This window comes from Oncorhynchus mykiss, chromosome 6 (genome assembly GCF_057628025.1).
Source record: "Oncorhynchus mykiss isolate SJ-2025 chromosome 6, ASM5762802v1, whole genome shotgun sequence".
In the NCBI taxonomy this organism is placed as follows: domain Eukaryota; kingdom Metazoa; phylum Chordata; class Actinopteri; order Salmoniformes; family Salmonidae; genus Oncorhynchus; species Oncorhynchus mykiss.
In genome coordinates, this window is record NC_143027.1 from 19,174,235 (window position 1) to 19,192,724 (window position 18,490).

Sequence of the window (18,490 nt, forward strand, 5' to 3'; positions counted from 1 at the left end):
GGAATTATCAGTGCGGTCTGTATAATACATATATGGTGTTATGTCACGGTGGACACTTTTATTTGCCCAGCAACACTTTTTACACCACCCTTGGTTCCAATGCAATACACTACAGGCCAATAGATGACATATTTTCTTATAGAGAGAAATATAGTTTAGGTGTCGAAGTAAAATGTACAGTACCAGTCAAAAGTTTGTATACACTTACTCATTCAAGGGTTTTCTTTATTTTTTTCAAAACTATTTTCTATGTTGTAGAATAATAGTGAAGACATCAAAACTATGAAATAACACATATGGAATCATGTAGTCACCAAAAAAGTGGTAAACAAATCAAAATATATTTTATATTTGAGATTCTTCAAAGTAGCCACCCTTTGCCATGATTACAGCATTGCACACTCTTGGCATTCTCTCAACCAGCTTCATGAGGTAGTCACCTGGAAATGCATTTCAATTAACAGGTGTGCCTTGTTCAATGTTAATTTGTGGAATTTCTTTCCTTCTTAATGCATTTGAGCCTATCAGTTGTGTTGTGACAAGGTATGGGTTGTATACAGAAGATGGCCCTATTTGGTAAAAGAGAAACGACAGTCCACCATTACTTTAAGACATGAAGGTTAGTCAATCCGGAAAATGTCAAGAACTTTGAAAGTGCAGTCGCAAAAACCATCAAGCACTATGATGAAACTGGCTCTCATGAAACTGGCTCTCCACAGGAAAGGAAGGCCCAGAGTTACCACTGCTGCAGAGGATAAGTTCATTAGAGTTACCAGCCTCAGAAATTGTAGCCCAAATAAATGCTTCACGGAGTTCAAGTAACAGACACATCTCAACATCAACTGTTTAGAGGAGACTGTGTGAATCAGACCTTCATGGTTGAATTACTGCAAAGAAACCAACCAAAGGACACCAATAATAAGAAGAAGACTTGCTTGGGCCAAGAAACACAAACAATGGACATCAGTAGTGGAAATGACCAGTGGAAATTTGAGATTTTTGCTTCCAACCGCCGTGTCTTTGTGAGATGCAGAGAAGGTGAACTGATGATCTCTGCGTGTGTGGTTACCACCATGAAACATGGAGGAGGAGGTGTGATGGTGTGGGGGTGCTTTGCTGGTGACACTGTCTGTGATTTATATTGAATTCACTATTCACAATATAGTGGCAATATCCAGGAAATCCAAAGTTCCAAAAGCTGGGCCGAGAATTTGCTTCGACTTATGTGGATGATGTTAAAAATATTTGTTGGTCTGATGTGATTAATAAGGTGCATCCAGATGCTGCACCTGTTAAGAGACTCACTGTTAGAACTGTTTAAGCCGCATGGACTGAGGAGGACTTGAAAAACTGTATGGTTGAAAGAGAGGGGGCAAAAGGAGTGGCTAATAAGTCTGGCTGCAAATCTGACTAGCTGACTTACTGCAATTTGAGAAATGATGTGACTAAACTCAACAAAAAGAAACAGAAACTGTATTATGAAGCCAAGCTCAATGATATATGAATGATGATGGAATGGAAAAAAAATTATGGACAGAAGGACAAATTCAACTCCATCTTTCATCGAATCAGATGGCTTATTCATCACAAAACCATTTGTTGTTGCCAATTATTACAATGATTACTTTATTGGCAAAGTGGGCAAACTTAGGCAGGAAATGCCAACAACAAACAGTAAGCTATCATATTCATGCATAATGATAATAATAATGAAAGAAAAAGCATTGCTTCCCACAGTTGTGTCAAGTTTGGCTGGATGCCCTTTGGGTGGTGGACCATTCTTGATACACACGGCAAACTGTTGAGCATTAAAAGCCCAGCAGCGTTGCAGTTCTTGACTCAAACCGGTGTGATTGGCACCTACTATCATACCCTGTTCAAAGGCACTTAAAATAGCTAAAAGTCTTAACACTAACCTCCACACTCACCTACTGTACCAACTAGAGAAGTAGCTAAACGTCTTAACACTAACCTCCACTCTCATCTACTGTACCAACTAGAGAAGTAGCTAAAAGTCTTAACACTAACCTCCACACTCATCTACTGTACCAACTAGAGAAGTAGCTAAACGTCTTAACACTAACCTTCACACTCATCTACTGTACACTAATGCTGATCCACTACAAGGCTACTACATAAGAAACCCACTATTCCATAAATGACTTAGCCAAAACATGTTTTCTTCTAATAGTAGTCCTACAGGTCTAGGCGATTACTCCATCAATGTTCTGTGCAGTGGCGGTTCTGGGAGGTTGGGTGGCAGGGGGGGCCAGTGCCACCGTGACAACAATTTTGGACACCCTTGTGGCCCCCCTAAATGTGGTGTATGAAAAAAAAATTACATAACAATTTTTTGCAATCGTTCTTTTTTTACATCCGTTATTAGACATTGGCAACGATGATGATTATGAACATGGTCTTTTGCCTGCTAATGTCTGCAATGCAGTGAAGAAAACGATGACAACAATAACGTCTAATGTAACTGGCCTCTCTAACAGTACAACTGGCCCCAGCTTGGCCCCTCCAGTTGAAATGGTCTGGAACCTCCACTGATTCTGTGCCTGTGTTGAAAAGCACAGCGATTAATCCATATATTATACAGTGCCTTGCGAAAGTATTCGGCCCCCTTGAACTTTGCGACCTTTTGCCACATTTCAGGCTTCAAACATAAAGATATAAAACTGTATTTTTTTGTGAAGAATCAACAACAAGTGGGACACAATCATGAAGTGGAACGACATTTATTGGATATTTCAAACTTTTTTAACAAATCAAAAACTGAAAAATTGGGCGTGCAAAATTATTCAGCCCCTTTACTTTCAGTGCAGCAAACTCTCTCCAGAAGTTCAGTGAGGATCTCTGAATGATCCAATGTTGACCTAAATGACTAATGATGATAAATACAATCCACCTGTGTGTAATCAAGTCTCCTTATAAATGCACCTGCACTGTGATAGTCTCAGAGGTCCGTTAAAAGCGCAGAGAGCATCATGAAGAACAAGGAACACACCAGGCAGGTTCGAGATACTGTTGTGAAGAAGTTTAAAGCCGGATTTGGATACAACAAGATTTCCCAAGCTTTAAACATCCCAAGGAGCACTGTGCAAGCGATAATATTGAAATGGAAGGAGTATCAGACCACTGCAAATCTACCAAGACCTGGCCGTCCCTCTAAACTTTCAGCTCATACAAGGAGAAGACTGATCAGAGATGCAGCCAAGAGGCCCATGATCACTCTGGATGAACTGCAGAGATCTACAGCTGAGGTGGGAGACTCTGTCCATAGGACAACAATCAGTCGTATATTGCACAAATCTGGCCTTTATGGAAGAGTGGCAAGAAGAAAGACATTTCTTAAAGATATCCATAAAATGTGTCGTTTTAAGTTTGCCACAAGCCACCTGGGAGACACACCAAACATGTGGAAGAAGGTGCTCGGGTCAGATGAAACCAAAATTGAACTTTTTGGTAACAATGCAAAACATTATGTTTGGCGTAAAAGCAACACAGCTGAACACACCATCCCCACTGTCAAACATGGTGGTGGAAGCATCATGGTTTGGGCCTGCTTTTCTTCAGCAGGGACAGGGAAGATGGTTAAAATTGATGGGAAGATGGATGGAGCCAAATACAGGACCATTCTGGAAGAAAACCTGATGGAGTCTGCAAAAGACCTGAGACTGGGACGGAGATTTGTCTTCCAACAAGACAATGATCCAAAACATAAAGCAAAATCTACAATGGAATGGTTCAAAAATAAACATATCCAGGTGTTAGAATGGCCAAGTCAAAGTCCAGACCTGAATCCAATCGAGAATCTGTGGAAAGAACTGAAAACTGCTGTTCACAAATGCTCTCCATCCAACCTCACTGAGCTCGAGCTGTTTTGCAAGGAGGAATGGGAAAACATTTCAGTCTCTCGATGTGCAAAACTGATAGAGACATACCCCAAGCGACTTACAGCTGTAATCGCAGCAAAAGGTGGCGCTACAAAGTATTAACTTAAGGGGGCTGAATAATTTTGCACGCCCAATTTTTCAGTTTTTTATTTGTTAAAAAAGTTTGAAATATCCAATAAATGTTGTTCCACTTCATGATTGTGTCCCACTTGTTGTTGATTCTTCACAAAAAAATACAGTTTTATATCTTTATGTTTGAAGCCTGAAATGTGGCAAAAGGTCGCAAAGTTCAAGGGGGCCGAATACTTTCGCAAGGCACTGTATCTATGTTGAAAACCCCTCATCACTTCATAATTTATCTCCACGTTGAAAATATTTACTGTAGAGACTGGTTGAAGTTGTCTTGTGTTGCATCAGTACTTTCCCAGCATTTGAACACCACCCTTTTCATTAAAATAGCCTTAACGAGTTCTCTACTCATTCTCTATGTAAGTGGGGTTTAGGTCATCGAGTTCAAGTGACAGAGGAGCTTTCAATACAAGTAGTGTCTGTTTGACTCCTATGAGAAAGCACACAAAACATTGTTGGGTTATATTCATTAGTGCACAATGTAGCAAAACATTTTGCAATGGAAAATGAAAACAAGCGTTTCTTATTGGACAAGCTCACATAGTCCCTCCCTGTTTCAGTCTGTTTTCTCCGGTTTGGTAATAATGAATACAACCTTGATGAAGCCATTCTAAACATCTCTTTCTCTGGGTTGTGTTCACTAGGGCATGCAAAAGAACACATATTAAAACAGTTTGCAATGGTGAACAAAATTAAGTGTTTCATATTGGTCCGATCCAAGTAATCCCCTTGCTGTTTCTGTCAGTTTTCTTCCGTTTAGTGCCTAAATGAACACAACTCAGATGACCTGTAACCTCATTTGTGAGGTAAGCAAGACTGAGTCTTTTCTCCATTCAGCTGTGGACTCATTTCTTACCACGTGATGTCACTGTTTTCATGTCTAAGAGGGCACAGATCTAGGTTTTCCACTCGTTACGACAACCACAGTAAAAAATGGCTATATCATAAACATGTATGAAAACGTAACTTGGATTTTTGGTCTTAATTTAAGGTTAGGCATAATGTTAGCAGTGTGGTAAAGGTTAGTGATAAAATCACATTTTAAGAAGAGAAATTGTTGAAGTTAAGCAGGGTTTATGGCTTTGTGGCTGTGGTAGTGACGACCCTGATCTATACTGGTCAACTAATCTGTTGATGAATAAAGGGAATGTGTGGGTTATTACCGGGGACTTGATAGTGAGTCCAGAATCTAGCCTACTTAAAATCCGTTTTTTGGAAAAACGAAATTTTGAGCTGTGTGAATAGCATTTATGTACAAAGAAACAGGTACATACATTTATACACTGCTCAAAAAAATAAAGGGAACACTTAAACAACACAATGTAACTCCAAGTCAATCACACTTCTGTGAAATCAAACTGTCCACTTAGGAAGCAACACTGATTGACAATAAATGTCACATGCTGTTGTGCAAATGGAATAGACAACAGGTGGAAATTATAGGCAATTAGCAAGACACCCCCAATAAAGGAGTGGTTCTGCAAGTGATAACCACAGACCACTTCTCAGTTCCTATGCTTCCTGGCTGATGTTTTGGTCACTTTTGAATGCTGGCGGTGCTTTCACTCTAGTGGTAGCATGATGGCACATCAATGCGAGCTGTGGCAAGAAGGTTTGCTGTGTCTGTCAACGTAGTGTCCAGAGCATGGAGGCGCTACCAGGAGACAGGCCAGTACATCAGGAGACGTGGAGGAGGCCGTAGGAGGGCAACAACCCAGCAGCAGGACCGCTACCTCCGCCTTTGTGCAAGGAGGAGCAGAAGGAGCACTGCCAGAGCCCTGCAAAATGACCTCCAGCAGGCCACAAATGTGCATGTGTCTGTTCAATCGGTCAGAAACAGACTCCATGAGGGTGGTATGAGGACCCGATGTCCACAGGTGGGGGTTGTGCTTACAGCCCAACACCGTGCAGGACGTTTGGCATTTGCCAGAGAACACCAAGATTGGCAAATTTGTCACTGTGCTCTTCACAGATGAAAGCAGGTTCACACTGAGCACATGTGACAGACGTGACAGTCTGGAGACGCCGTGGAGAACGTTCTGCTGCCTGCAACATCCTCCAGCATGACCGGTTTGGCGGTGGGTCAGTCATGGTGTGGGGTGGCATTTCTTTGGGGGGCCGCACAGCCCTCCATGTGCTCGCCAGAGGTAGCCTGACTGCCATTAGGTACCGAGATGAGATCCTCAGACCCCTTGTGAGACCATATGCTGGTGCGGTTGGCCCTGGGTTCCTCCTAATGCAAGACAATGCTAGACCTCATGTGGCTGGAGTGTGTCAGCAGTTCCTGCAAGAGGAAGGCATTGATGCTATGGACTGGCCCACCCGTTCCCCAGACCTGAATCCAATTGAGCACATCTAGGACATCATGTCTCGCTCCATCCACCAACGCCACGCTGCACCACAGACTGCCCAGGAGTTGGCAGATGCTTTAGTCCAGGTCTGGGAGGAGATCCCTCAGGAGACCATCCGCCACCTCATCAGGAGCATGCCCAGGCGTTGTAGGGAGGTCATACAGGCACGTGGAGGCCACACACACTACTGAGCCTCATTTCGACTTGTTTTAAGGACATTACATCAAAGTTGGATCAGCCTGTAGTGTGGTTTTCCACTTTAATTTTGAGTGTGACTCCAAATCCAGACCTCCATGGGTTGATAAATTTGATTTCCATTGATAATTTTTATGTGATTTTGTTGTCAGCACATTCAACTATGTAAAGAAAAAAGTATTTAATAAGAATATTTCATTCATTCAGATCTAGGATGTGTTATTTTAGTGTTCCCTTTATTTTTTTGAGCAATGTATTGTGTGTGTGTGTGTGTGTGTGTGTGTGTGTGTGTGTGTGTGTGTGTGTGTGTGTGTGTGTGTGTGTGTGTGTGTGTGTGTGTGTGTGTGTGTGTGTGTGTGTGTGTGTGTGTGTGTGTGTGTGTGTGTGTGAGAGCAAGAGTTGATATGAACAGAGTTTGGTGTCTGTCAGCAGGAGGGGATTATGTAAGGATTAGTGTGTCTGTATGTCTGGTGTTTTTTTCATGGAAATTGAAATGGAAGGTGCAGCATCACACTGGTGTGTGTGTTTGGGTGTTGGGAAAACATGTTCTATATACATGTTCTATGTACATGTACATACATGTGTTTGTTTTTGAATGTTGTGTTATTAATTATAATCCACACAATAATTACAATTTCCTGTTGCTGCAGGATATTTTCCTGTTGTGGGAAACTGGTCCCCTCCCTTCCATGCACAGCCATACTTGGAGGATAGACTATGACACACGGGAGAGATGATGGCAGAGCCTGGGTGAGGGGAAGAGGGGGAGGGATGTGGGGTAATTTTTAAGAGGGAAAAAGGAGGACGGCTGGGAGGCTGAAGGGGCGATGAATTAATGAAGAACCACCACATGGTGCCCAGAGGGAGACAGAGAGCGATGGATAAAGGCAAAGAGGCCCAAAGAGAGAGGACAGTAAGTTTGGTTGAGTATAAAACAATCCGAAAGGAGGAAGACCATTAAACCAATTAGAATGAATCTGTTGCCATCCTAGGGTTATGCACTACTCATAAAACGTATTTATAGCTTGTATAATTCAGAAACATAGAATACCGTCAAACACTGCCATGCAGTCAAAACATTTGAAAAATATTGTGATATGTTGATAGGTAGGTTGATACATTGCTATGTTTTCATTTATAAAGTCCCACTCTACCTAACTTATTTCCAACCTTTAGACATACAAGATACCACACCCAGTTTCCTGGGATGGCTAACTTTGGAAATTCCTTTGTTTTCTACCCCTCTCTCTCTGTCTGTTCATGTTTCTCCCTTACCCATCTCTCTCTCCCTGTCTGTTCATGTTTCTCCCTTACCCCTCGCTCTCTCTCTGTCTGTTCATGTTTCTCCCTTACCCCTCTCTCTCTCTGTCTGTTCATGTTTCTCCCTTACCCCTCTCTCCCTCTCTGTCTGTTCATGTTTCTCCCTTACCTCTCTCTCTCTCTGTTCATGTTTCTCCCTTACCCCTCTCTCTCTGTCTGTTCATGTTTCTCCCTTACCCCTCTCTCTCTCTCTCTCTGTCTGTTCATGTTTCTCCCTTACCCCTCTCTCTCTCTCTGTTCATGTTTCTCCCTTACCCCCTCTCTCTCTCTCTCTCTCTCTCTCTCTGTCTGTTCATGTTTCTCCCTTACCCCCCTCTCTCTCTCTCTCTCTCTCTCTCTCTCTGTTCATGTTTATCCCTTACCCCTCTCTCTCTCTGTCTGTTTATGTTTCTCCCTTACCCCTCTCTGTCTCTCTCTCTGTTCATGTTTCTCCGTTACCCCTCTCTCTCTGTCTGATCATGTTTCTCCCTTACCCCTCTCTCTCTCCCTGTCTGTTCATGTTTCTCCCTTACCCCTCTCTCTCTCCCTGTCTGTTCATGTTTCTCCCTTACCCCTCTCTCTCTGTCTGTTCATGTTTCTCCCTTACCCCTCCCTCTCTCTCTCTCTCTGTTCATGTTTCTCCCTTACCCCTCTCTCTCTCTGTCTGTTCATGTTTCTCCCTTACCCCTCTCTCTCTCTCTCTCTGTCTGTTCATGTTTCTCCCTTACCCCTCTCTCCCCTCGTTTTGGTCTTTGGCATAGTTTCTTTCCGATGTTTGTGCACAAGCTGAAGTCGGTAGCTGAGGTCGGCCCCTTCGTTGGTTATAGGTCAACAGTAGGGATTCTTCAATTAAGTGTTTGATGTTTCATTTTCATGCACATTTTTTCACTTGAGAAACACTGCACCAAACATCTTAGTTAGATGTAAAATTGCCGACTAAGATCTCCTTGGCAAAAATGTCAAAATTAATGACAGATTTCTGGAGTTATCTTAGATTAATTCTGACTATTTTGAGGCAATGGTGTCTCAAGATGAACAAACAGTTCTATTGCAGCTTTTTTCTAGTTTTTCAAGCGAATGTATTTTAAGGGAGTATGCGAGCACACTCGTTCAGTTCACCTAGTCGAGTTCGGCTAGTCGCTAGCCAGCATGCTGATGCCTTTATTACTCATCTCCACCTTTCTCCCTTACCCCTCTCTGTGTCTTTCTCCCTTACCACTCTCTGTGTCTTTCTCCTTTACCCCTCTCTGTGTCTTTCTCCCTTACCCCTCTTTTTCTCTCTCTGTCTTTCTCCCCCTCTCTGTCTATGTCTATGTCTCTCTCCCACTCTGTCTCTCTATCTTTCTCCCATACTCCCCTCTCTACTAGTTTCTTCTTTGTGGATGCCTAATGAAATCCCCACTGAAATGGACAATTGTTGCTTTGCGAATATTTATAGAATTGAATAATCAGCCTTGTTGTGTTTGTCTGCACTCCCCTTTTAAAGAAATAATGAGTTTGAAGCAGTGGGAGCACTGAATGCTGTAGAGACACAGAACCACTGGTAAAGAATCAAGAGTTGATTATTTCAGTGTAGGAAATATGATGAACTGCAACAGTAACCTGCAGATTATTGGACATTATAAAAGCTTATAGTGCTTATAACATGTTATAACACATTATACCTGCAGGCTTTAAAAGGGCAATCCTCTGTTCAAGCAACCACAAAGGTTTTACCCCATCCAGTGTTTTGGTAAATAGCTCAGGGATGGGGTTGGAGGAATGTAACCAAATTCATAGACAGAGCTAGGAATGACCATCCCATGAGATCAAAATAGAGTAGAGTTTTAACCATACTTTGAGGCTATACAGTGTTTGTTTACAATAAGGCCTACACTGTTTACAAACAAAGGAGTAAAACAAGCTTATATTTTGGGTTTTGATGGGGTACGACAGTTTAAACTGGTGCTGGTGGGGAATAGTGATTAGTAGAGTAGCTGATAGCTGTTGATGTTAGCGCTGCTGTGGAATATAGAATATAGATGTGATGAATATCACTGTTTATCCCTCTCCTTCTCCTGCCATAAGTTTAGCTGTCACATAGTAATGTCAGAACGTTTACAGGTGCGTTGTCTTAGCGTTCCCTCGCTCCTGGAGGTTTTCATCTTCTCTGAGAACTATTTTTAATTTCCTTCTCTGTTTCATGTGAAAGGTTCTCTCTCTCTCTCTTTCTCTCTTCCTCTCTTTTTCTTTTTCACACAGTGTGTGTGTGTCGTCTCTTTGACTGCCGTCTCTGAGCTAGAGGTCTTCACGGATATACCCTAACCTGATTACCTGAGATTTGGGGGTCGGATCACGCTCGGTGGCCACGGACCTCGAATCTGTCTGAAAATATGTGAAATACCTGAAAATCCAAAATTATACTTGAAGAAGAAAATATCCTGATGAAAATAAATACCCTTATGAAAATAATCACATTTGCTACACATGGCAGTTGGTTCAGTCAAAAACATGAATCTCTCCTCCACCTGTCTGCCTCTCTCTCTGTCTGGCTTGAGCTGACGCTATAGTGAACTTGTAACATTGTTTCAACTGGACCCTCAATGTTTCCCATGCTCATGAGCTCAGAACAGACATAGCTGTATTTGAGTAAGACAGACGTGTTCAGGTAGCCTATTTTATGACGTCTCCACTGGAGATATATAGTGACAGCTCAAGCCAGACAGCGAGGCAGACAGGCCGAGTGGCACAGCAGTCGAAGGCACTGCATCTCAGTGCTAGAGGAATCACTACAAACCCTGGTTCAATTCCAGGCTGTATCACAACTGGCCGTGATTGGGAGTCCCATAGGGTGGCACACAATTGGCCCAGTGTCATCCGGGTTAGGGTTTGGCCGTGGTAGGCCGTCATTGTAAATAATAGTTTGTTCTTAACTGACTTGCCTAGTAAAATAAAGGTTCAACAAAATAAAGATATGGGATAAGCAACAGTGCTGGACTTGGACTGAAATACAGTACCAGCCAAAAGTTTGGACACAGTTACTCATTCCAGGGTTTTAGTGAAGACATCAAAACTGTAAAATAATACATATGGAATCATGTAGTAACCAAACAAATAGTTAAACAAATCACAATATATTTTAGATTTTAGATTCTTCAAAGAAGCCACCCTTCGCCTTGATGACAGCTTTGCACACTCTTGACATTTTCACAACCAGTTTCACCTGGAAATCTTTTCCAACAGTCTTGAAGGAGTTCACACATATGCTGAGCAATTGTTGAATTCGAAATACATTATAGACAGTGTCACCAGCAAATCACCCCAACACCATCACACCTCCTCTTCCATGTTTCACGGTGGGAACCACACACACAGAGATCATCTGTTCACCTACTCTGTGTCTCAGAAAGACACAGCGGTTGGAACCAAAAATCTAAAATTTGGACTCATCAGATCAAAGGACATATTTCAGCCCGTCTAGTGTCCATTGCTCGTGTTTCTTGACCCAAGCAAGTCTCTTCTTCTTTTTGGTGTCCTTTAGTAGTAGTTTCTTTGCAGCAATTTTACCATGATTCACGCAGTCTCCTCTGAACAATTAATGTTGAGATGGTTCTGTTTAATTTAAAAAATATATTTTTAACCTTTATTTAACTAGGAAACTTGAACTCTGTGAAGCATTTATTTGGGCTGCAATTTCTAAGGCTGGTAACTCCAATGAACTTATCCAGAGGTGACTCTGGGTCTCCCGTTCCTGTGGCGGTCCTCATGAGAGCCAGTTTCATCATAGCGCTTGATTGTTTTTGCGACTGCTCTTAAAAGAAACTTTCAAAGTTCTTGAAATGTTCCGGATTGACTGACCTTAATTTCTTAAAGTAATGATGGACTGTCATTTCTCTTTGCTTATTTGAGCAGTTCTTGCCATAATATGGACTTTGTAATTTACCAAAAAGGGCTATCTTCTGTATAACCCCCCTACCTTGTTTCAACACAACTGATTGGCTCAAACACATTAAGAAAGAAAGGAATTCCACAAATGAAGGCACACCTGTTAGTTGAAATGCATCTGAAATCCAGGTGACTACCTCATGAAGCTGGTGAAGAGAATGCCAAGAGTGTGCAAAGCTGTCATCAAAGCAATTTATTTTATGTTTAACTAGGCAAGTCAGTTAAGAACAAATTCTTATTCACAATGACAGTTTACCCCAGCAACACTGGGCCAATTGTACACCGCTGTAACGATCATCGTTGCATGAAGGATCGGACCAAAGAGCAGCGTGGTAAGTGTTCATGATTTTATTGGATCAACAAACACTCGACCAAAATAAACCAAGAGGGACAACCAAAACAGTCCTGTCAGGTGCAGAACACTAAACAGAAAACAACTACCCACAAAACACAGGTGGGAAAAGGCTGCCTAAGTATGGTTCCCAATCAGAGACACCGGTAGACAGCTGTCCCTGATTGAGAACCATACCCGGCCAAAACAAAGAAATACAAAACATAGAAAAATGAACATAGAATGCCCACCCAAATCACACCCTGACCAAACCAAAATAGAGACATAAAAAGCTCTCTAAGGTCAGGGTGTCATGTTTTTGACTGAACCAACTGCCATGTGTAGCAAATGTGATTATTTTCATAAGGGTATTTATTTTCATCAGGATATTTTCTTCTTCCAATATAATTTTGGATTTCCAGGTATTTCACGTGACAACCACTCTATGGGACACCCAATCACGGCCAGATGTGGTGCAACCTGGATTCGAACCAGGGACTGTAGTGACACCTCTTGCACTGAGATGTGGTGCCTTAAACCGCTACTTTGAATCTCAAATCTAAAATACAATTTGATTTGTTTAACACTTTTTTGGTTACTAAATAATTCCATATGTATTATTTCATAGTTTTCATGTCTTCACTATTATCTTCACTATTATTCAAAAATGAAGAAAAACCGTTGAATTAGTCAGTGTGTCCAAATTTTTCACTGGTACTGTAGGTTCCGGTACTCATTTTGGGTGCCAGTACTGTTTATATTTAGGTGCAGAAGCTCCACAATAATTTTGAGCAAATGTTCTATAAGAGGAACAGGAGTTCAATCGGTAGTAGATTTTAGGTGCCGGTACTCAGCTCCAGTGTGCTTCTGCCCAAGTCAAGCACTGTTCAGCAATATGTTTCTATTTCACACCATGGCGCGGTGCTTAGCCTACTTAAGCCTATGGAAAGGAGAGTGTTGATGATAGGATTGTTCAAATACAGTAACTATTGTCATGTCATCAGACTTGTCTATACATAACTATTAACAGACTTGTCTATAAAATAACTATTAACAGTGTAAAGAAAAATGGTCCTGTGTGGCTCAGTTGGTAGAGCATGGCGCAGGGGTGTGGGTTTGATTCCCACGGGTGTCACGTCCTGGCCATAGAGAGGCTTTTATTCTCTATTTTGGTTAGGCCAGGGTGTGACTAGGGTGGGCATTCTAGTTTCTTTATTTCTATGTTTTCTGTTTCTATGTTTTGGCCGGGTATGGTTCTCAATCAGGTACAGCTGTCTATCGTTGTCTCTGATTGGGAATCATACTTAGGTAGCCTGTTTTTCCACCTTAGTTGTGGGTAGTTGTCTTTGTTAGTAGCCTGTATAGCCCTAGTAAGCGCCACGGTCGTTTATGTTGTTTCTTGTTTTGTTGGAGACATTTATAATAAAGAGAAAATGCACGCTCACCACGCTGCACCTTGATCCGGTCATTTCCACGATGACGACGGTCGTGACAGAACTACCCACCACCAAAGGACCAAACAGTGTGGCCAAGAGGAGCAGGGATCCTGGGCCCGGGAGTGGATGACCTCATGGACATGGGAGGAGGTTATGGCAGGGGACAAGACCCTACCATGGAAACAGGTGGAAACAGCAAGGGGGGAACGGCGGCGATACCAGGAGTCACGGCAACCAGGCAAGACCGGGAGGCCACTCCAAAAATGTTGGAGGGGACACATGGGGAGTGTGGCAGTCAGGATTCAGACCTGAGCCAACTCCTCGTGCTTACCGTAGGGAGCGTGGTACTGGTCAGGCACCGTGTTATGCGGTGGAGCACATGGTGTCTCCAGTGCGCGTTCACAGCCCGTTGCGCTACATTCCAGCTCCCCGCATTTGCCGGGCTAGAGTGGGCATCCAGCCAGGACAGATGGTGCCGGCTCAGCGCATCTGGCCTCTGGTGCGTCTCTTCGGCCCAGGATATCCTGCGCCGGCTCTGCGCACTGTGTCTCTGGCGCGTCTCCACAGCCCAGAGCGTCCTGTGCCAGTGCCCCGCATTTGCCGGGCAAAGGTAACCATGCAGCCAGGACAAGTTGTGCAGGCTCTACGCTCGAGAACTCCACTGCGCCTCCACGGCCCAGTGTATCTGGTGCCTACTCCAAGATCAAAGCCTCCTGTATGTCTCCCCAGCCTGGTGAGTCCTGTGCCTGCTCCCAGAACCAGGCCTCCTGTATGTCTCCTCACTCCAGTGATGATCCATGGCACAAAGCCTCCAGTGATGATCCATGGCACGACGCCTCCAATGATGATCCATTGCCCGAAGCCTCCAGTGATGATCCATGGCCCGAAGCCTCCAGTGATGGCCCGTGGCATGAAGCCTCCAGCGAAGGCCTCCAGCCCGGGGCCCCCGGCGACGGCCCCCAGTCCAGGGCCTGCGGCGAGGGCCCCCAGTCCGGGGCCTGCGGCGATGGTCTCCAGTCCAGAGGCACCACCAAAGTGGGGGGAGCCAGAGGTGGAGCGGGGTCTGCATCCCGCACCGGAGCCGCCACCGAAGTAGATGCCCACCCGGACCCTCCCCTATAGAGTCAGGTTTTGCGCCCGGAGTCCGCACCTTTGGGGGGGGGGGGGGGGGACTGTCACGCCCTGGCCATAGAGAGGCTTTTATTGTCTATTTTGGTTAGGCCAGGGTGTGACTAGGGTGGGCATTCTAGTTTCTTTATTTCTATGTTTTCTATTTTTCTGTTTTGGCCAGATATGGTTCTTAGTCAGGGACGGCTGTCTATCGTTGTCTCTGATTGGGAATCCTACTTAGGCAGCCTGTTTTTCCACCTTAGTTGTGGGTAGTTGTCTTTGTTAGTGGCCTGTGTAGCCCTAGTAAGCTTCACGTTCGTTTATGTTTCTTGTTTTGTTGTCGACATTTATAATAAACAGAAAATGTATGCTCACCACGATCAAATCAAATGTATTTATATAGCCCTTCGTACATCAGCTGATATCTTAAAGTGCTGTACAGAAACCCATCCTAAAACCGCAAACAGCAAGCAATGCAGGTGTAAAAGCACGGTGGCTAGGAAAAACTCCCTAGAAAGGCCAAAACCTAGGAAGAAACCTAGAGAGGAACCAAGCTATGTGGGGTGGCCAGTACTCTTCTGGCTGTGCCGGGTGGAGATTATAACAGAACATGGCCAAGATGTTCAAATGTTCATAAATTACCAGCATGGTCAAATAATAATAATCACAGGCAGAACAGTTGAAACTGGAGCAGCAGCACGGCCAGGTGGACTGGGGACAGCAAGGAGTCATTATGTCAGGTAGTCCTGAGGCAAGGTCCTAGGGCTCAGGTCCTCCGAGAAAGAAAGAAAGTGAGAAAGAGAGAGCATACTTAAATTCACACAGGACACCAGATAGGACAGGAGAAGTACTCCAGATATAACAAACTGACCCTAGCCCCCCGACACAAACTACTGCAGCATAAATACTGGAGGCCGAGACAGGAGGGGTCAGGAGACACTGTGGCCCCATCCGATGACACCCCCGGACAGGGCCAAACAGGAAGGATATAACCCACTTTGCCAAAGCACAGCCCCCACACCACTAGAGGGATATCTTCAACCACCAACTTACCATCCTGACACAAGGCCGAGTATAGCCCACAAAGATCTCCACCACGGCACAACCCAAGGGGTGGCGCCAACCCAGACAGGAAGATCACATCAGTGACTCAACCCACTCAAGTGACGCACCCCTCCTAGGGACGGTATGAAAGAGCCCTAGTAAGCCAGTGACTCAGCCCCTGTAATAGGGTTAGAGGCAGAGAATCCCAGTGGAAAGAGGGGAACCGGCCAGGCAGAGACAGCAAGGGCGATGCACCTTGGTCCGGTCATTTCCACGATGACGACGGTCGTGACAATGGGACTAGCACAGAGAAAGTGTAAAAAATGTATTTCTTAAATAAAAATGAATCTTTATGTTGGTAAATGTATTGCTAGCTTGACATTTCTTAACATTACAGGATGCAATATGCAAAAAACACCAGATCTCTCATTTTCAGAGAACAAAGGATTATTCTGCCATTATGTCAGAAGGTCTGTTGCTGACTAGTTCTTCTGGAACATTTCTTCAAAGTCATGAACATAAAATATTTCCAGTAAACTTTAAACCAAAATGCATCTCATTTATTTTAATACAAATCTACCCCACTTGTAAGCTCGAACTGTAACAACTTGTCAACTGTTTTATTTTTATTTTTTTACATAGAGCTCAGTTTTTTATTGCTGTTTGTTTGACTTAGTATTGGCACTGTGGTACGAAACAGTTGTCCCATCAGCAGTTGTGCCGGGCTGAAGGTATTCTGAAGTGGAGTTGACCAATAGGCCATCAAAGCAAGGTAAGGGTTTGCTGTTTTCTTGAGATTCTTCACTGTCTGAATGATGTGTTCCTCCTATCCTTTGCTTTGAGGGAACTATGGACTGCTAGTGACATGACAAAATCCATACTCTGCAGCGAAGTCCGAAATAGGTCTTCCAGAGAACTGAGGACCATTGTCTGTAAACCAGGACCTTAGGTACCCCAATGTGAGTGACACACTAATTCATTAGCTGCACACTGTTCTCTTGGATGTGCACAGCTTTTGCCACAGTTTAGACACTTTCACTACTTTTTGTCATTAGCTTTAGAATTTCCATGGCTAGCTTTCTCAAGCTGAAATTTCTGTTTCGAATGATACAGCCTGCCTTTCTGCATAACTCTATCCACCGAGCATGCCTCTTTTTGTTATTACTGTGTCACCTCGCAGGCAACTTTGCAACTTTAGTTTCCCACGCCATCTCAATGGCTCTTTCTAGCATGAGATATTTATCTATCCATTCTAACAGATGCATGTCTGCTAACCCAACGACTAGCCTGTCTATAATTAGCTCACCATGCAAAAGTCCATTGTTGCATAGCTCTGCTAGGGCATAAAAGGCCGTGACAAAATAATCCACTGTTTCCCCGTCTCCACAATTTAAAGCAGGGTCTCTCATAGATCATGTTCTTTGATTCTCCCTCATCCTGGACATATTTTGGGTCGGATCTGGTCCACCTCGAATCCGAATCGAATCTGGTATTATCTTTCCAAAAATAACCGGGTCTTGTCGGTGTCGGATGGGAATTTCACGTATCCAATCATTTCGGGATCTGAGAAGACCTCTTCTCTGAGCTGTCATTCAATGCTCCATCTCCCTGTCATTGTGAAGTCACTATCACTCTCCATTAATAATGGCGGCAGCGCTGAATATTTTACAGCGTTGTTCAGGCAGAAAATTGTCCCTTCAAACCCACACAGCGACACTTGTCTGACAAACTTTTATTTCAATCAAACTCTGACTGAGTCTTGTGTTATCTGAGGAAGTTTTACATTTTACTGTCTAAACGACTAAAACTTCAGATCAACTGGTTTGTGTGTGGAGGGGGGGGGGGGGGGGGGGGGGGGGGGGGGGGGGTAAATGTGGGTGTTGTGGTGGTGTTTGCTACTGTAGAGGGAAATAAGTGTTATTGTTAGCAAAAACATACCCCACCGCATTCTTCGCTTGTGTGTGTCAAATGGCGTTTGTGACTGGTTGTCTGTCTTGTGTGTCTCCACAGTATTGGCTCTCTGAGGCGGGTGTTTGTGATGCGGACTGTCAGTATGGTGTTCCAGAGCTCCCTCCTGAACGTGCTGGAACCTTCTCCACTCATGAAAGGTGAGAGAAGACCAGACTGCTCTCTGACCACAACTTGACGAGGCAGCATTGTCATCAGTTCACACACACTCTAACCATGGACATACATCATTGACTCTAACCAGCCTGTCCTTTTCCACTGATCTAGACCTGTACGCGTCTCTAGTCCCCCACAAGCCACATCTGTTTGTCTACCCGTAGCTCGATATCTTTCTTTCACCTTGCGCAAAGTGGGAGCAGGATACAGGTGAATGTGTGACTCTGATGAATGAAGGCAGGCACCTCCATGTGACCTGACTGACTCACACAGGTAGTCAAGACTATTATGAACAAACCCACTGGGCTCGCAGATCCATCCGCTTTGCTACACATGATGGACTTTACTGGATGCCCATCGTATGCATCTACAACGGCCACACTCTAACTTCCTGACCCCATAGCGAAACAAATAACACGTTGTGTCTTATGTTACCCATCCACATTCAGGCCTATACATATAACATTTAGTCACGTGTAACCTATCCACATTTAGGCCTATACAAAAAACATTTAGTCATGTGTAACCCATCCACATTTAGGCCTATACAAAAAGCATTTAGTCACGTGTTACCCATCCACATTTAGGCCTATACAAAAAACATTTAGTCACGTGTAACCCATCCACATTCAGGCCTATACAAAAAAC